This window comes from Setaria viridis, chromosome 5, assembly GCF_005286985.2.
Source record: "Setaria viridis chromosome 5, Setaria_viridis_v4.0, whole genome shotgun sequence".
NCBI lineage: Eukaryota > Viridiplantae > Streptophyta > Magnoliopsida > Poales > Poaceae > Setaria > Setaria viridis.
The window spans coordinates 8,377,893-8,397,720 of record NC_048267.2 but is presented as its reverse complement, the minus strand read 5'-3'; the positions used below and the strand labels follow the sequence as shown (position 1 = coordinate 8,397,720).

Below are 19,828 nucleotides of genomic sequence, written 5' to 3'. Positions count from 1 at the left end.
TGCAAGCTGTAAGCTGGTTGCTCGATGGATAAGTGAGGGATCTCGTTGCACGAATATATAGAGCGCCATTCGCCATGGGCCATGGCCCATGGCAAACCCACAGCCATACGGGCAGGGGTGGATCCAGGGCCCGGGCTGCCCGGGCTGCAGCTCGGGGCGAGATCATGGAGTCCCTTTAAACTATGTGCTGTTTAGCCTAATAAAATGAGGCTTAGGAGACAAAATTAGACTATTTTAGGTGTGATTCAACAGCTCAGCCCGGGGCGCAGCCCCGTTCTGGATCCGCCCCTGCATACGGGTGCACTCGTGTGCTTCGCAAGCATAGGCGGCGGCCGTCACCCTAATGCTTTCGCAAGCCATTGGACGCGCTTGGATGATAGACGTGTGCGCTCCGACAGATGGAGCTAGAGCAAGCTAGGATACATAGATTTGGGGTGAGAATGGAGCAAGGATATATAGACCGTGAGTGATCTGACTGATCTGCTTCCTGAAGCCACATGTGCCTTAAGCGCTTCTACTCCAACTCTAGTGTGGGGTAGCGCTTGCTTAGATGGTAGAGGGGTAATCTATATTACGGGTTGAGCGCTTGCTGCGATAGTAGAGGGGTATCTCTGTTGCAAAGTCGAGCGCTTGCCTAGATGGTAGAGGGGTACTCTCTATTGCGGTTTGAGCACTTGCTGAGATGGTAGAGGGGTATCTCTGCTGCAGAGTCGAGCGCTTACCTAGATGGTAGAGGGGTAATCTCTATTATTGTGGGGTATTGTTTAGATGGTAGAGAGGTATCTCTACTACGAAATCACGCGGTTGCCGGTAGAGGGGTAATCTCTACTGCAAGTTCTAGCTTAGATAGTAGAGGGGTATCTCTGTTGCGGAGGTTCGCGGTCGCATAAATAGCAGAGGGGTGGTTCGCAGTCGCATAAACAGTAGAGGGGTTATCAAGCTCTATGGCCTCTCAGCTTCGAACATAGACGCCCGCCTTCTTCTTGAGCCAGCTTTCCTACAGTGGCTAATGATGTGTTTAGCTTGAGGGATTAAGATGCTATTTATAGGGCTGCGAAAATAAGTTGGTGAAACATCAATCTATTGGCATTCTAAAAGTAAACAAATTGGTTTAGTTAAAGCTTAGACCTTACGATACGAATGAACTATCGACGATCCTCCTCAAACCAAACTCTCCTCGTGGATATACATATAGTGAACTTTCATTGCGTGCATGCTTTAATATGACGCCCTTGGTATTAACAACAATGATCCGGCAGTAACATGTACTCCCTCCATCCCAAATTATAAGTCGCTTTGACTTTTTTGATAGATTCACTTTGCTATGTATATAGATATAACAATATGTCTAGATGCATAGCAAAGTGGATGTACCAAAAAAATCAAAACGACTTATAATTTGGGATGGAGGGAGTACTAAGGAACGGGGCGGAGCTTGGAGTCTCTATTAAGAAGTAACGATGGTTAGTGAGATATATACAGTTTACAAGCCAAAAGATGAAGGGGGTTGAGAGTTATGGCTTGGATATTAGAAAAAGTTCTCAAATTGGCAAGTAGATATGAAATATGGAAATGGAAAAAAAATATCTCCATTTTTACAAGTACGAATTCAGTGAGAAGACATAGATGAAGTAGACTTCTTTGTTTTCTTTTCAAAAGTACTGATAAGTTTGAATGAGCCAAGTTTAAGTTCAGACTCCACTAAGGAATCCAAAGATGTTCAAAATAAATCCAAACAAAGTGCATACTCAGGTTATGGAAATTTTATTTTTATAAATTTGAACTTAAAGGACTTTGAGAGGGATTGGATAACATTTAATGAAAGTATTGAGCCATCGAGATAATTTTATGGAACTTTAAGTTTTAGTGGTTTACACGACACGTTTGATTTAACAAAAAGTGGTAATTTTTTTTAATTGTTACTACGTCTTTGTGCAACTATTGATCTAACTATTTGTGTTTTTTTTTGTCTGTATATTGTGTGTATTCAAGTGTTGTGGCTATTCTTATGTGATCGTGCTATTAGACTACTCTTATTTTACTAATTTACTTGTGGAGCCATAATGTATTTGGGCATTAAACTGATTGGTGGTTGAATCATTATGACAACAAGTTAAATAATATGTTTTTTATTAATTTTACTCAATAATCAATAAACTATTTGTGACGGATCATTCATCAATGCAAACTCATCAAATATAACATGACCAGTTTAATTATTTTTATCTAGCGATCCTGATTGATGAACTCGCGTTTCCGTCGTTTTACTCGTCCCTAACACTGCTGGAGATGCCGGTGCCATCTCTCTAATGCGAACCCTAAACACAAATTACCCCTTGCCTAGCTAGTGTACGGGTACGGGAAAAGGCCTAGGGCTCGGACGGATACTTTGCACTAAAAATTCGTCATGGTAATTTTGCTGTAACGGCACGGAACGTGTACTACTGTACACACACTCTTTTCCTGTTTGTGTGTGGATGGTGGAACCGTTTTTTTTTCTTTGGCGAAACGGATTTGGCCTCAAGCGGCATGACGGTGGATGCTGCGGGAACCGTGCCTGAATGCAAAAGGCTACTCTGTCTGCATGCCAAGCCCACCTGCAGGCCTAGCGCGGCCTGCTTCTCCCGCAAGCCCACCCAGCCAGCCTCCCTCTGCCGGCCGCCTGCGCCTCCCCGGCCCGCTCCCCGCTGTCCTCCCCTCCTGCCTCAGCGTCTCTTCCAACGCAACGCACCCGAGTGCATTCTGGCTTCTGCTGTACGCCACTCGCGGCCGCAGCGACAGAGGAGCCCGCCGCCTGCCTGCCTTATGCTCCTCCGGTTTAAACCCTCCTTTGGAACAATAGATTTGCTAGAGTTCAAATGCTTGATTTTTCAGTTTGTCTCAATCACTTTTTTATGAGTTGTCTCCCATAGCTCCGGCAATAGCATCCGGCGAGCTCTAGAGTTCGGATTCTGGGTTTGGGGTTGGAGAGTGGGGTTACCTGTGGTCTTCAGGCCTAGAGGAGGCTTCGGTGCGGCTAGTCAGCTGGCGGTGTTGGCGATCGAGATGGCGGGAGAGCGGAGGTGGCGTGGGCGCTACCGGAGCCGAGCGGCGGAGGACCTCTGTCTAGGCGGGGGCGAGCGCCATCAACGGGTTAGCGCGGGAGTGGTCGAGATGGCGGTGGTGGATCCGACGGCCCCGCCGCCGGAGACGAGTAGGGCGGCGGCAAAGGCGGGGGCGAGCGGTCATCGGTGGTGGAGTAGGAGGGGGAGGAGAAGGGAGAGCGGTGGGGGCGGGGGCTCGACGGCGGACCTTGCCGGCACTCGGGACGGCGCTAGCGAGGCGGTGGCGGCATCGCGGGAGAGAGGGAAGGATGCGGTATCGGGGGAGATGAAGAGGAGAAAGGAGGCGGCTGGAAAGAAGATAAGTGAGAGGGAGGGAGAAAGCAGACCTGAGCTATTCATATGCAATCGAACAGTCAAAAAAGTAATTGAGACATAACTAAATCTCACACGTTTGAGGTATAAATTTTATGGGAATTGAGTCTTATAGGAACGTTTCCTATATATCCTTTTGGAACAAAGGATTGGACATCAAGAATCATATAAAATTCCTACAGAATACCCCAATCTATAAGGATTTTGGAGGAAATCTAACATGACGTCCAATTTTTTAGAAACTATTTTTGTCTATCTCTCCACAAATTCCTATGTTTTCCCTATGTTCCAAACACCAATTGGAAAGTTTCTTATATTCTAAATTCCTATAAGATTGCAATTGACAATCAACTCTAATCCTACATTTTTCATATTCCTATGTTTTGAGCCCTAGCTCGTCGTCGTTGGGTTGGGTGGTGGTTGCGTGCTCCCCGCGCTTCCACGAGATGCCGCCCTCCACGACCACGCCGACCACCGCCGCCTCCACCACCACCACCTCCTCCTCCTCCCGCGCGCTGCCTCCACCGGCGTCGACAGCCTCCGCGCCGAGGGTCATGGGCATCATGGCGCGGCGCCTCTTCCGGTGCGCCCACCTCGGGTGCCGCTGCATCGACGTCGCGTCGCGGGAGGCCGGCTCCGCGTGCCCCTGCAAGTCCCCGTCCTGCGCCGGCGCCGCCACCAGGCGCGATGCGGAGCTGCACTTCCTCGAGGCCTACTTCTACCGCCGCCCCGACGGGTCCGCGGCGCCGGGCGGAGCGGGGACACCTTCTTCCGCTGCCGCGCGGCGAGAGGCGCGGCGGCGCCGGCGCCGGCCGCGACGTCTTCCCGTGCCGGTTCCGCGTCACGGACGAGCGCGGCGTCGAGTGCCCGCTGTGCGGCGGCCGGACCACCGTGGCGGTCAAGTGCGCCGCCAAGGCCGGCGACGCCGAGGGCTCCTCCGCCATCTCCGCGCGGCCGGACGCGGGGTCCGGCGTCGAGGACGGGGCTCCTCCTCCTACTACTACTACCAGCTACGCGATCATGGACGACCTCGCCGTCAGGCCCGTGGCCGCCGGCCTGACCGGCGCCTCGCTGCTCTCCGCCCTCGGCGTCGCGGCCGACGCGGACGACGTGCGCGAGGAGACCGTGCTCTTCGGGTACAAGGAGGTAGGTGCCGTCTCGTCGTCTGTCGCCTCCTCGTCGTTGCTAGGATTCACGATCACGTCGCTCGTATCATGTTTGCTGCGCTGCTGAAGCTTAATCGCCTGTTGTTCGTTGTACCGTGCTGCTTTCCAGGGCCTGAGCCTGCTCTTGGCTGCGGTGAACTCCAAGACGGCGCTCACCGACGTCTTCCTTCCCGCCGTCGCCCCGGCAGCGCGCCGCCGCCGGCGGCTCTGATCAGCGGTCGTTCGGGAGTAGTAATTCCTCGAGGAAGACTTTGCTAGGTTGATTGAGATCGAGGAGATGGAATTAGTAGCTGCCATGTTTCTGGTTGCTGTGTTCGTAACTTCTTATCGGTAGCAAGCTAATAGAGTACTACCATGCTCATCGAGTTCGAGTCTCTAGCAAAGTAGCAAATTAAATGTCGAATGCTTTTCGTCTGGATGGCTGTACGGTGCAAATGAAACTCGCAGAAGCATCTTCTGTAGCTAGCTGGGTGCATGGTTTGAGTTCGAAACATATGAAGGTGTGCTGTTTGTTCTAACATTTGTTTCAAGAACGAGCATCACCAAAATACAGCATCAGCCATCAGCATGTTCTCAGCACTAACAATCTTGAGCAGAAAGTGGAAAAAAGAACACAACGTTTGCTCTTTGCAGAAGATTGCCTGTTCAAATACCATTACCCTACGATGCTGGTAGTTTCATAATTTTGACCATCGAATTTGTAAAAACATACACACCTACAATGACTTCCATTCTGTTAGCTTAGTCGTTTAATATAAACCTACAGCCGACCATACTCTCCAAATACTAACACTGAAGTGTCAGAGCAAACGGCCCATTTGATGTTAACAGCATTCCCACATACGTTCACATCATATCACCGTAACACTAAACTGTCCCCAATATCCCCAAACAGGTTGGGGCGCTGCATTAAGACACCCTTATAAATAATTTTCAACTGCATCTTGTAAGGGCCTAGCTTGGTGATAAGTGCTTCAACACTATTCCATCGGGGACGCAGAAGGCTTAAAGATTTATGGTCACCCCCAGAAACAGTAAACCTGAGCATCAGTTTTTCATCCCGTGGGACTGCTACTACAGAACGTGCTAACTTAACAAATCCACCGTATCCAAGTTCTGTCTCGGTGCCTGCCACTCCACTGTCATACAGAATGATTTCGTTTTCATCATTTGTAGTCTGAGCAATTACTTTGCCAATGAAATTAGATTTCCCATTCAAAATATTGATTCCAAGAGAAGCTTCCACAGCATAAGAAACAGGTGTATACACCATATCAACTTTACTTAGGTAACTTTCTAGTGATAAAGTCCTGGGTTCACCTGTATCACAGCAGGCATTGCGTGCCATCAATAAGGTTGAAAAAGGACAGGTAAAATCCCATCCCGACCCGCCCCGTTTTCCACATTTAACCTGCCCGTTTTTGTTTTTCGGGAAAAATCCGGGTTCGGGATGGGTCACGGGTCGACGGGCTGCGGGAGCGGGATGGAAACGGGGAAGGCTCCATCCTGGTCGGATTCCCGGTGTCCCGTATTTGATCGGGATGGACCCGGACTTAACCCGGATTTGACCCAAATATTCGGCCCATCAGCTAACTACAACCCAACAACCCAAGTCCGATACTAACATATGGTTGTTTTGTTGTTGGGTGTTGGCTCTTGGCTGTTGGCCTAGTGCTGACTTGTTGTTGGCCTGTTGCCTGAATGCCTGTTGTGTTGCTGTGTTGGTCTTGTGACTTGTGTTGCTGTGTTGGTCTTGTGACTTGTGAGATGCAACCACAGTCTCACAGACACAGGCACACAGCGCATGCACTGATGCACTGCATAGGCACAGCAGCACGCCAGCACACGCGCAGCAACAGCATGGCAATAGCAGTGTTTTTGTGTTGTGCGTGTCTAACTATGGTTAGTGTGGTCTGTGTGTCCCGACTAAAGTTCCCGGTTCCCATCCATTTCCATTGAGTTTCCGACCGTATTGGTTCATTTCCATACACCTGTATAACCCGCTCCCGGCTGTCCCGCTCCCGCTCCCGACGATGAAGTGCGGGAGCGGAAACTGGAGAGGGGTTTCGCCCGTTTCCGTCCGTTTTCATGGCTAGCCATCAAACCTTTGCTGAAATCTTGGTCGACTGCCCCCTCGCCCTTGACCTTTAAATGGAACTCAAAATACATACTGGCTAATCCAGCAAGTGCTTGATTTGGGCCTGTTAAAGTTAGCGTATTATCCTGCAAAGTAAATTAGGTGAAAACATGTAAAAAAATGGCATAAAAAGGAACCAAGCTCGATAAGTCAAATGTAATTCAGACCATACTCAAGGTTATGTCATGATAAACCTGGGTAGATACCACACAAAGATATGAGCTCTATGTATTTACCAAGAAAAGAATTAGGTTCACATAAATAACAGCAGAAGACACAAGACATGATAAATTATAACAACTGTCAGCTTCTGTCTCACCCTTTAAATCAGGTAATGAGAGCCAACTGGATTATGATATTATGCGACTTATTGTACAGGATTCTTCCTTTTTCCAAGAGAAGAGAGAGCGCTGTATGTATGTGTGAATCAGATTCTCTCAAACATTGAGGACCAAATCTTGTTTTCAATGAGCCAAAAGTTTGCAGAGAGAATACAGGTGGTATTTCTTTGGGATGAATCAATTCTTTTGGTGGATAACGAAGCCATGCCAGTGTCTACTCAAGGTATAAATTTCAAAGGTTGGGATCTTTGGGTGGTATGTTTCCCACTCTTATACTAAAAAACAAGGGCACAATCGATTTTGTTGCTAGCAACAGACGCGTGCACACAAACAAGGCACCAAGACAAATTCTTTCATTTCCACCAAACGTCTAAATATGATGCCTGATGATAAAAAACCATTGCATTTACAATGGAATAAAGAAATATGTGTTAAAGCACCAGGGCATTGAGATAGGAATCATGCAATTCAATCTCACAAGTCACAAGAATCAGGGAAGCAAGAGTCCTTGTAACTGTACTCAGTAATCCACAAACCTGTTCTATTGATGAAGTGGAACGATAGCTTTGCTATTGTAGCATGCACCCAAAGACATTTTGGGAATTCGATCAGACAGTAAGAGATTGATGGCATCGTTAAATATATGGCAGAAGGATTTTCCCTGACCAGGAGCCAAACCACTGTACTGCTCTTGAAAATAACACAGGAATGTGTGGGCGGCATGACTAGCATATTTGTGTGAACCCTATGAAACTACGTAACTCTCTGAATTTCACTTCATAATGCTGTCAAAATTTTAGAATTGAATACTGTAAAAACTACATAGTAGCAAATGGTCAAACAGTTCTTAGAGATAAGATGATTCAAATTAATTAATAGTACTGACAACAGCATTCTGATTTGATCAGTAAATAGTATTATAATCTACTAAAAGGAATAGCGTATACAGACCTTCGGTGAGATGGGTTGGGAATCCTCCCTACCACGCTTGAATAAATGTATGCATCTATAGTCATACTGATCCCTTGCTAGCACGGTGCCATATATGTTGATGGTGCCACTCAATTCAGACTCAGCGACCGTGATTGAGATGACATTGATTGAATCATCCAAGCGCCACTAATCAGACTCAGGGATATCATAAAACAGTGGTCCATGCATAACTTCCGCTGTAAAATTAAAGCCACAGACAGAAAACAAACCTAGAATATTATTCTGTGCAAAAGTTTATAATCAATGTATATGATGAACAAATAGCCAAAGAGCATGCATCCATACAATAATCCTAGGATATATACATGTATGCAACTCAATGAGGAGGAACAAGGAAGACAAATCAACAAGGCTATGATGTGAATGTACTCACACTCTTTATCGAGGTCGAAGAAGGCTATGTTGAATTCACAAAAGCGGGTAGGAGTAGAGTAATTCAGCTTGTGGTTGAATTCAATTAACTCTCGGCAGCGGACCATGTGAAGAACCCTCAGCACTTTCTTCTCCCATGTGAGGTTGGGCACCATCAGAGCCTTATCCCGTTCATCCAATCTCCATTCCTTCTCGTCTTCCTCCACAGCCATATCACCATGCTTGATCTCTGCCGGAGTGGCCAGCTGGTACATTCCGCTTATGCTCATCTTGTACACATCCCCAATATTGCCCCCTTCAATGTTGCCACTGCTCATCGACTGCATCTCCTCCGCAGCACCAGCCATGAGCACAAATGAGATTTAAGGATTTTTCCTATTCATGTTCACGACAACGAACAACTTAACCGTCGCACAGGAAGGGGATCAAGGAGCGTACCGTAGAGGAAGCTCGCATATCTCTAACGTGGATTGATTTGGCGGGACGATATGCTCCCGGCTCGGCCTTCCGGTGAACCTCGTTATGCTTATGCTTCGGCAACGCCCAGTGCCGCTCCGCAGTCCCGCTTCCCCACAGCCGTACCCGTACATAGCGTCCCTCTCGTTCACGTCCCGCGCCTTTCCGCCGCCGAGAAAGAACAAGAACAAGGAAGCACACATGAGATTGAGGATTTCGAATACTTGTCCTGGGAACGAAAAAAGTGATTGCATCGCATCCGAAAAGTAGGGGATCGAGGAGCCTACCGTTGTGGGATGTGGTCCCCTCTCCTCTCTGGCCTCCGAGTCCAATGGAATGGAATGGATCGATCACCCGCCCCGCCGGCGGCGCCGCAGGGAAGACGATCACCCGCCCACTCGCCGATGATGGGTCTGGAGAAACAAGTAACCAGTCTCTCGCGTTCCCCTCCCCCGCCTCGCGATCCCAAGACGGCAAGGTGGCTTATGGGCCGGGCCAGACGGACGGATTGTATGGGGTACATATTTTGGCCCATCAAAAATATTTCCTTCTTTCGGTAAAATAGCAAAGGAAAAAGTCTATTTTGCCTCCCTCAACTATCGTATGGGTACATATTTAGGCCCATCAAAAATATTTCCTTCTTCGGTAAAATGGCAAAGGAAAAAGTCTATTTTGCCTCCCTCAACTATCAAAGTCATATTTTGCTCCCTCAACTATAAAACCAATATCAAACCTCCCTAAACCAGATATCAAACCATTTTTGAGCTGACACCACGTTGGCATGGCAATGTTTTTGACATGTGGTAATGGGCCTCACATGTCAGTATTTTTTAATCACATACCTCTTCTCTTTCCCATACTATCCCCTCGTTTTTTTCGATATCTCCCAAGCCGAAAGCCACTCCTTGAGCTGTTCCACACTAGTGACTTTAGCTTCGCCCTGCGCCAGCAGCTCAGAGGGGTCTTTGCTCCGCTTAACTTTTCAACCACGGTGGTTGGACAGTTGCAGCCCCACCTACGCGCTAGCACATCTACCTCGGCTCGCACGCGACTACCCGGTGAGCTTTGCCTAGCCTCTACCCTCGCCTTGGCCCGAGCTTGATGGTCGTGGATCCGCCGGAGCCAGACTTGTTTCGGCCTGCCTCACCCTGCTCCGTGCCTCGTGAATACACTTATCCTCCTAGCGCTCCACAATGGGGGACTGTGCTCCACATCTGCCTCCACCCTGCGCTTGGCAACAACTGTGCTCTGTCCACGTCCACACACCATCCCACCTCACCCGTGATGGCTCCAGAGTGGCCAAGCTCCGCCTGCCCACTTGAGGAGAACATCATGCAGGACCTCATCCATATTGTCATCCAAGCTGTCCATCAGCGCACGTTGGAGGCTGCCCGTGATGAGCTCGCATACACTGTTCTCTGCCCATTCCCCTCTACCTTCACTCCGATACTACTAAATCTAGCCAGACTAAGGTCCAATTCTACCAAATTGAACACTCCTATATTCATATCGAACTCCAACTTCATCAAATCTGAGCAAGTCAACGCTAGATCAGCTTAGTACTAGGATAAAACCACCTTGGGAGGAAAAATAACCGGTTTTAGTGAGTTCAGGGAGGTGGGTAATATGGTTTTGTAGTTGAGGGAGCAAAACCTGACTTTCGTGATAGTTGAAGGAGGCAAAATGGACTTTTTTCAATGGCAAATGGCAACGCTTTTCATCCAGATGATCTGTAAAACATCACCGATATACGAGTCTACGAAACCTGTAGTGAGAAAACTGACAGTGAAACATGAAGCATGTTTCGGTAACCGTGGTACAGGATTTGTGTTCCAAGCAAATGGAGTTGAGCTGTTTGTTACCAGGTATTCCCAAGCATGCCTGGAAAAAATCTTGGTTTCACGAAAAAAAAAACCCGGTCATTTATGCAACAAACGGGACACTACAGTTCACATTTTGCAAAAAAAAAAAATGCACACTCTGTTAAATAATTTACAGAGACAAACATGTACACAAACGCGTAGCATCTATCGGAACCCTCACGATTCCATATTTCCAAAACTTTGCGTCTAGCATCTTCTATAGATTTTCCAGGGTCAGAAAATTCTCGTGAAACAAAGCACATTCCCTACCATGGAAAACTAGAATGTGCTCAAAATATAGAAGGAACTGGAACCAACTATAGCTGTCCTTCAGCCCCCAAATTTTTGAACAGTGTCTCACGAAGTAGGCTTTGGGAAGGCGAGATCCTTAAGTTGCTGAGGGTCAGTAAAATGTCCAATGCACCAGAATAATAAGGAAACAGAAACACTAGTACAGCAACATATGATATACATAGCTCTAGAATAGTGAGCATGAGCCTTGGCCTATCAAAGAATCAAGAATGTGTCAGAAGGCATATGACAAGTGGAATTGTTTTGAAAGGACTGCTATGATATGAGGGCAATAACAGCTTAGTGAAACAACAGAAACACAAGAGATAGTTCTGCACGCTAGCTGAACTGTAAAACTGAATACAATATTGATTTTTTTTTTTGAAGTACAACAATGAACACGCATACCATGTGGAGGAGCGCCCATGTCAAAAGATTCTAAAAGGTAGCCAAATTTCTCCTCTGCCTGCATTGGAAATAAGAAACAATATGTTAAGAGATCACGAAATAATGAGCACCACACTAACAATCTTGAGCAGAATGTTGGACTAAAAAATGCAATGTTCGCAGAAAGTTGCCAGTTCAGATACCATTATCCTACGATGCTGATGATTCTATTACTTTAGCCATCAAATTTGTGAACATAAACACCTACAGTGAATTCGATTCTGTTAACTTGGTCATCTAATAAGCCATTCAAGGCTGCCAAACAATTAGTGTCAAAACTTGATTGGAGCATTTTATTTAAAGATTCAAGGAACAAATTCGAATTCCCTGGGGTGCCATAAGTTGATACCTTGTACTTGAAGTAAACAAATTGTCCATACAAGTACAATATCAAAGTTACCAGCACACTCTTGGTAAACAGTTTAACATGCAGCCATATGAAAGCCCATTGGGGAACTTGCATTTCTCCTGAATTTAGAGGTACATATATGAACCAAACAGTTGGGTGGGTGGGGTGAGGGTGGGGAGGGGCAGAAAAGGAGTCATGTGATGAATTATCATAAAAAGTTTTAAACGTGTCATTATTCAGAATTATGCCTTGCTATGCTTTGAGTGAGCAAAAGCAGGCAAAATGTAGCAGCCGGACACATTCTCTTCTCAACAAATTTATTACTGCCTTTTTCAGTTTCACCTAACGCAATGTATGCGATATTTGAGAACTAAAAGCATGCTTGTTACCATAATGGGGGCATGAACTTATGAAGGGCAAGCAGACAGATGAAGTCATACCTGTTCAGGTGAGATACCAATGATCTCAAAAATTCTTTGTTGTACATACTTTTGTAGATTCTCAAACTGCCACCTCCAATCTATTAATAACAGGACCAAATATTAGATGTTTCGTATATTTTTCAACTATCTCTACATCATTAAATCTAGCAATCTTTTGCATATATTTCAGTAACACAGATATATCATATATTTGACAAATTATTGCTAGTACAAGAAAAAGGGGGCACACACTCAGGCAGTTCAATAAAGAAGTGAGTTACCATGTGTAAGGTCAAGGTTGTAAGTATTTATGAATATTATCTTCATTTAGGGACCCATATTGTATCCAAGAAAAGCTCAACAGAAATCAAATAAGAACTCGGCTTGTACTTCATAAAAAATAAATTGTATTGAACATTGATTCATATGTCCAAATGCCAGCCAGCATGCAATATGTATCCTCAGCTGTAACTTGATTAAGATTCCTGATTCAAAGTTTATGTCAAATCCTAGGTCTAATGCTACAATAAACATTAGTTTGAAATCAAAGGGCTACTCGATTCGATAGATCATGGGTAAAATATGTAAATAAAATGTGTGCATTAGTCTTTTTTTCTGAAACACGTGCTGGATGAGACTTGCATCTGTGAGAAGGTATGAAAATTTGTTAAGCAAAATAATAAACAAAAAAATGAATAACTAAGATCAGTAGTAATAGTGAACTTTAGGGTGCATCATATGACTAAAAGAGATTAAGGCAATATATAAAGTTAGCTTGCATGTACACTGAGAAAGATGAAAACAGAATGTACCTCCACGCCATTGTAAATCATGTCATAAGCCAGGGCACGAGCTGATGGTAGATCATTCATATCTTCAGGATTTGGTGTGGTGAAAGGATGGTGTAGAGCCTTGTGTTCATAAATGCAGAAAAATAGGCATACTCCGAAAAGAGAAAATCAGACAAGGCTACTTCTAGGGACTTGCAAATTCTAACTGTACTGGGCCTAATTTTAGAACAGTGGGCATCTGCTGTAATCAATTGACATTAGCATGTAACATAAGGAACATATTGTCTGGTGGTATGTCTTCAATATGTTTGTTGTTGGTGTGTGTGCCGTACCATAACATGCTAGGATTACATGTACAAACTCTGAAGACTGATTTCAATAATGGTGGGTATTCTGGTGGTAAAATGTCATAACCTACTGCACCAAGTTCTACTAATGGTGTAATGTCAAGTGCCAACATGATATAATATCGAGCTCTTTCGAGATACAAAGTATAGAGAGCTGTCTAAAATAATGTGATCAGAAACAGTAAGTAATAACCATGTTAGTTTGGAAAAGTACAAATAATTAAGCAGTATAATTCCCTGATAGAAGATTAAAAACAACTGACCTCATATCTATGTTCATCACTGTTCCATTCGAACATTGGAAAATCTGTCACCCAAAGAACTGAATGTGCTGACTAGAAAATGCAAAGGTAGATGTCAGGAGTTTAAAGAAGAAACAGAACTATTCTCAAAATATATTAAAAAATGTCAAAGAACAACAGCATCTCATTGATATGCCATGAGTAATGTATACAACAAATCAACAATAAGGATATTCCTCAGTTCGTGACTCACCGTGTCTATCACTTCCAGCTTATGAGCAATAAATAATCTTAACCGGCCAAGAATCCGGTTAGTTGATGATCGGTCACCCAGTGCAAACAGGATAAGATCACCCGCCTTTGCATCCAGAAGTTCCACAAGCTGTTCTTTATTTTCAGGTTTCAGACTCGATACCAGCGGACCAATTCCTTCAAGCTCTCCTGTGAAAGCAGATAAATTTATATACAAAACAATTGTGTAAGCAATGCCATAAAATTTGTCTAACAGAAGAGCAAAGACTTTTTTGTCTTACCATTCTCCATAACTTTGAGGAAAGGCAGGGCCTTGGCTCCAGCTTTGGATGCTTCAGTGTAAACAGTTCCTTTCTTTAGGTCAGTGTTTGAAAACACTGTGGCACCACCAGGAACATGCAGTGCCTTTATTATACCTCCATTTTCCAATGTATCGGCAAAAACCTTGAAGCTAGTTCCCAAAAATGCATCGCTAACCTGGACCAAATAAGAATGAGGGGATCAATTTTGTGACTAAATTAACCAGGAGAAAAGTTCTTAGCACATGTTCGACGTGTATGCTGCATAGCAAAAGCAGCATAAGATCTGCAGGATAGACCACTAAAAAACCGTACAGCAATACGAGTACAGCACAAACAGTGCTAATGTGAATTCTGGACACAAGTTAACTACTTCAATCATTAATATCACAATTACAAAGGTCTGCAGAAAGGTCAGAAATTCTCACATCTTTCAGTTCCCAATCAAACCGAAGGTCAGGCCTATCTGTGCCATAGCAGTCCATTGCCTCTGCATATGTTAACCTTGGAAATGGATTTGGCAGCTTGATATCTCCTACCGCTTGAAAAACCTGCAATATGAATTCTTCTATCATTCATTAATTCAACCATAAACAGTGGTGGTAGTGAAGAAAAAATGACATTTTCTGAACAACGAACCAAGAGCTTGATTTGCTAAAACTATTTAATGTGTCACTAACTCACACAATCAGCAAATGGAGTCACAGATTGTCTCATTTTTTTTAAAAAAAAAAGAACATGTTTTAACACTATTTGTAGTTAACACATGGCAACCACTGACAGGCAAGGGTCAAAGGGGCAGGTACTCTCAAATAAAGTTTCAATTTGATAGGAAAGAAAGAGGGCAAACGTATGTCAAAACCAGCATACATGTCTCATCAAATCTTAATTCAACTTCAACATATCCTCCATTGACGTAAAGGCAATCTCCATATCAAGTTGTGTAAACTCCGGTTGCCTGTCTGCACGCAAATCTTCATCCCGGAAGCACCTATAAGAATCATGCAATGCAGCTTTTAAAAGAGTAGTTAACTGGTTTAATACTACTATATGCCAACTGGATATGATCATATATGCATGTGCCATGAGCCTTTTGCCTATAGTCTGGAAGAGTTGGAAATAAAAAATTTAAAAAAAATCAGCTCATTGACATATGCAAAAAATTGTGGATGCTAAACATAGATAATGGCAGAAGAGTTGTAATTTGTAAAACAAGCAAAAGCACAATTATATCTAGAAAACAGCACAATTACCTTGCAATCTGATAGTATTTTTCAAAGCCAGAAACCATCAACATTTGCTTGAACAACTGAGGGCTTTGAGGGAGAGCATAGAATGTTCCTGGCTTCAGAAACCATATTGGAAGAAATCAGGGAACATGTAGCACTTAATTGAAAAGGTAAGAAACACCACCATCTAGCTATTAGACCAACCCACCAACAGTTACTTGCAACATATTTCTGATGCATGATAATGTGTACTCACTCTGTCCCAAGTTCCAACAGTGTAAGTTGTATTTTTTTTTCTAGGAGAAACTCTTCAAAACTAGATTTCAACTCTTAGTTTCACTTGAGATACAGTATCTTGCAATACAGTATCAAATGATAGAAAATCAATATCATCTTATAATTCATTTTATGAATTTGTACACTAAAAATGTATATAATTTGACTTTGTTGGTTAAAAGTTATAGAGTTCGACATTTTCAAATTCAAATACGCCTTAGGTTGATGGACAGAGGGAATGCTGGAATGGTTTATAAACACTACTGTAACATGCTCGAATGGAGCAACTTCGTAAAGAATGGAAAAACAGAAGTGAATGCAACACCAAAAAGGAACTTCATGGTAAGTCTTCCAGAACTAAAACCTCAAAAGTAATTTTCTCAAACATCAGAGTCAACAAGCACAATGAAAAAGGAAGAATGTAACTAAATATGTTCATTTTAAACTGTGACAAGAGTATTCGATATTGGACAAAGTTGCTTTTGCAGAAAAACATCCAAAGTCCAAACATGACATAAGACATTAAATCTTCAAAGTTGCAAAGGGCATAATGTGTCTTTTAACAGAGGAAACGAAAATTTGCCAGTGAAGAAACAGAAAAGTTGTACATAGCTTAATCACCTGAACTCTTGATGGTACAAGATAGTCCCGAACACCTTCTGGTGTAGACTTGGATAAAACTGGAGTTTCAATCTACCTTAACATGTAACTTTAGATCAGAAATAATAGAAGGTTTTAAAGTTAAGTAGTAAAAAAATGTAGAAATTGTAATGCTATTATAGTCATGGACTCATGGTAGTTGAGATGTCCTAGCAACTAGCGGTGCATTAAATTTAGTGATTCATTGTTAAAAGATACAAGCAATAGCAGACTTTAAAGATGATGCTACCATAAGAGGCTGAAATATTAGAGCCCCGATTTAAGATTGACCATCTAGCACTAAATTACTAAATGAAAATAACAGGTATATGACAAGAAGTAGGACATATTGTGGTAATTCAAGTAAAATCAATGTGTAATAATAGATTAATCGGTATACCTCAGCAAATCATGTTCATCCTCCAAGTAACGACGAATGAGTTTACCAACATTATGGCGCAACCGCAAGTTCGACTGCATTTGAGGACGACGCAAGTCCAGCACTCTAAAACTAAAATATTCGATGATAGGAAGTTACAGAAAAGCACATTACGTAAAGTGGGAGAGCATAAACACGTCATTTATATAATTTTTATCATAACAGTAATATTAAGTGCCAAAAGGAGAAAAGAATAAGAACAATACGATCAACTTTCAGCTAAGAGGAATGCTCTATCTTTTGACAAGAACATTAATATCTGGAACAGAGTTGTTGAGCAGGTCAAGAAGCAAATTACAGACAGTGGAAAGAAGCCTAGTCCAGCAGAATCCAATGGTTGGGTTGACTACTTTGACATAGTTAAATAAGTTGCTACAAGTTAGCATAGTCAGAATGATGGCAAACCTGACGAAACTGCATCTACACACCTCCATCACAATATCAAATAAGCTACTACTTAAAAGAATAAAATCCAAATATATACATGAACATAATTAAGCATATAGTATACTGAAGTGAATATTACTACAGCAATCTCACAGTTACAAAGTATGATAGGCAATCATGCAAATTTGTGCCATCTATGCATAGCATTCACAATGCATCTTATTATACCAAATACAAATGCCATGCTCCCAATAGTTAGCAAATATCAGGTATGCTAGAATAAGTGCTTGACAATGCCTAAGCCGCATAAGCATTATCTCACCTGAAGTCTTATGTGTACTTCAATACACCATCAAATCACATATCAGCACAATTTTGATAAGTGTGGCTAATTTGAGTGATTCACCATTCTTACACATATATCCAAAAAGGCAGGTGCAAAAACAAATTTGTAGAGACAGAGAGCATAGATTGTAAATGATTTACCTCAATCTAATTTCTTCCGGAAACTTCTCTTTTACAGTTTCAGCAGTTGTAACTGGAAATGGCAGTGAACGAGTTACTGAGTTAAGCACTAAAACACGATCTGCAGCAACCTTCAAAGCACCAACATCGGCAATATAGTTAGAATCATGCCGGTTTCTGGGTGAACATAAAAGAAGATAGAAAAGTTGATGCCAATCAAATCAACAAAAATTATGAATTATCCCATACATTTTGCATGTCCAAAACATACATCATAAAGGAAATGGGGACTTCTTAAACAGAAATATTAATATAGTAGATAATGTAAATATCAAATTCAAGCCATGAAAAGTCACCTCTAGCTTATTGATCTCAAAACAATTGTAATTAGGTGCTATGTAACAGCAAATACCTCTATAGCCCCAGTCTTCATATCTGCATTGATGGCATCTGCCGGGCGTGGCCGGACCACCCCCTCAACAGCAATCACTGACTCCAATCTCAGCTTGTTTACTATATTGTAAACTTCTGGGTACTCTGGCAATGTTGTCACCTACACAAAGTACCAAATAAAAACCCCTATGATCATTTGACAATAATAACATAAACATCAACAACCATAACAACTACATACATAATCATGTAAGAATTATCACTATGCCAATCAATGCCGACGGTTTTACCATAAGCCACAAATCAGATAGGACAAGAATTGCCAGTAATGTAGTGGTAATGTGAACACTTGTTTGGCTATAGAAGATATCAGATCATTTGGCGTCAGTAGCAAGCACAATAAGGAAACATAAGCAACCGTAGAAGTACACACTTTCTGAGCAGAAATCATTCAAAGACAAGTGCCGTTAATAACAGCAAACTGCTGCTCCATTGCCCTTCTGTTAGCTGCAAGCGGTTACCGATCACTTGGGGGTAGGGAACAATAGCTGAAGCTAGTGGCCGAGCGCAACAATTAACAGTACAGGAATAAGTGATGCAACAATCATTCCAGAAAACACACATCAAGCAGTGGAAATTTTAGGGGAAATGTGAAATTAACATCAATTGCGAGTTTGTCTGTACAGAAGCAGCAGCTACATCAATGTATCACGAGCTAACAAATACGATATCACAAAACAACGTACTGTAGCAGCTAACAACGATTACAACTCCCAGCATAGTCAGCACTGCAGGAAACCATCACTAACGCAGCCACCACGACTTAAAAAACGACCCACCTGCACCATTCCGGAGCTGTCGCGCAGGGTGAGGAAGGTGAGCCCGGCGTGCGCGCGGCGTAGCGCGACCCATCCACAGAGCCGCACCCTGCGCCCGGCGTCCCCGGCGCCGAGCTCGCCGCACAGCGCGTCCCTCGGCGGCCACTGCAGCGGCTGCAGCCTCTCGACCTTCGCACCAGCCTCCGCTGGCGCCGCCGCCTCCTCCGGCGGGCTCGCTGCGGCGTCGGTGGCTGCCGCGGCCGCTAAGGTTCGGAGCTGGGGCGCGGGGGCCGGCGGGCGAGGCCGAGGCCGAGGTGGTGGAAAGCGGGAGGAGGCGGTGGAGGCGCAGGGCGGATGGCCTGGGCTTTAGGCGCGGAGGAGGGAGGACGCCATCGGAGACCGGAGATGGGGAAGGTAGCGGGATTGGGGAAGTGGGGTTTTGGACTTGAGAATTCGAGGAAGAGGGGAGATGCTCCTTCCGCACGAATCTTAAGGACAAGGTTACGCCTTCGAGCAGCTACAGACCGTAGCCGACAGTTCCTCTTTTTCCTGGTCTACGTACAAAGCCTCTCAAATTCAGAACTAGGCACACAAGACAGCCTTTTCTGTTCTTATGCAGAGCGCCACCAACTTGAGTGGAGTGCGAGTGCGACAGCATTTGATAACCTGAGTTGTGTGTTTGGCTGAGGCATATGATGCTCCGAACGGTGTTCAGTTGGAGGCGTTGAACCCACTAAAGCAGCACAAATTTTTGCACATGTAGATTAATATCCTATTAGCTTGAGGAGACACCAATTACACCAATTTGCAGGAGGAACAATCACAGCAGAAAGTAGAACACAACGTACTATAGCATATATAGTTACCTGAAATAACTCAAGCCACATATGCTCTCTGAAGTCTGAACTAGCATCTCCATCTTTGAATTGCATATCTATCCATAAGATTGAAAACAAAAGTAAGGCCCCGTTTGGTAGGGCTTCTCAAAGTGCTTCTCCA

At 43.9% G+C, this 19,828-nt stretch overlaps 1 pseudogene; it reads right to left on the bottom strand.

Annotated features, from left to right (window-relative positions):
* Nucleotides 1-10,909: 10,909 nt before the first annotated feature.
* On the bottom strand, nucleotides 10,910-19,556 carry LOC117855970 (aspartate--tRNA ligase, chloroplastic/mitochondrial-like; annotated as a pseudogene).
* Between the last annotated feature and the right edge of the window lie 272 nt (nucleotides 19,557-19,828).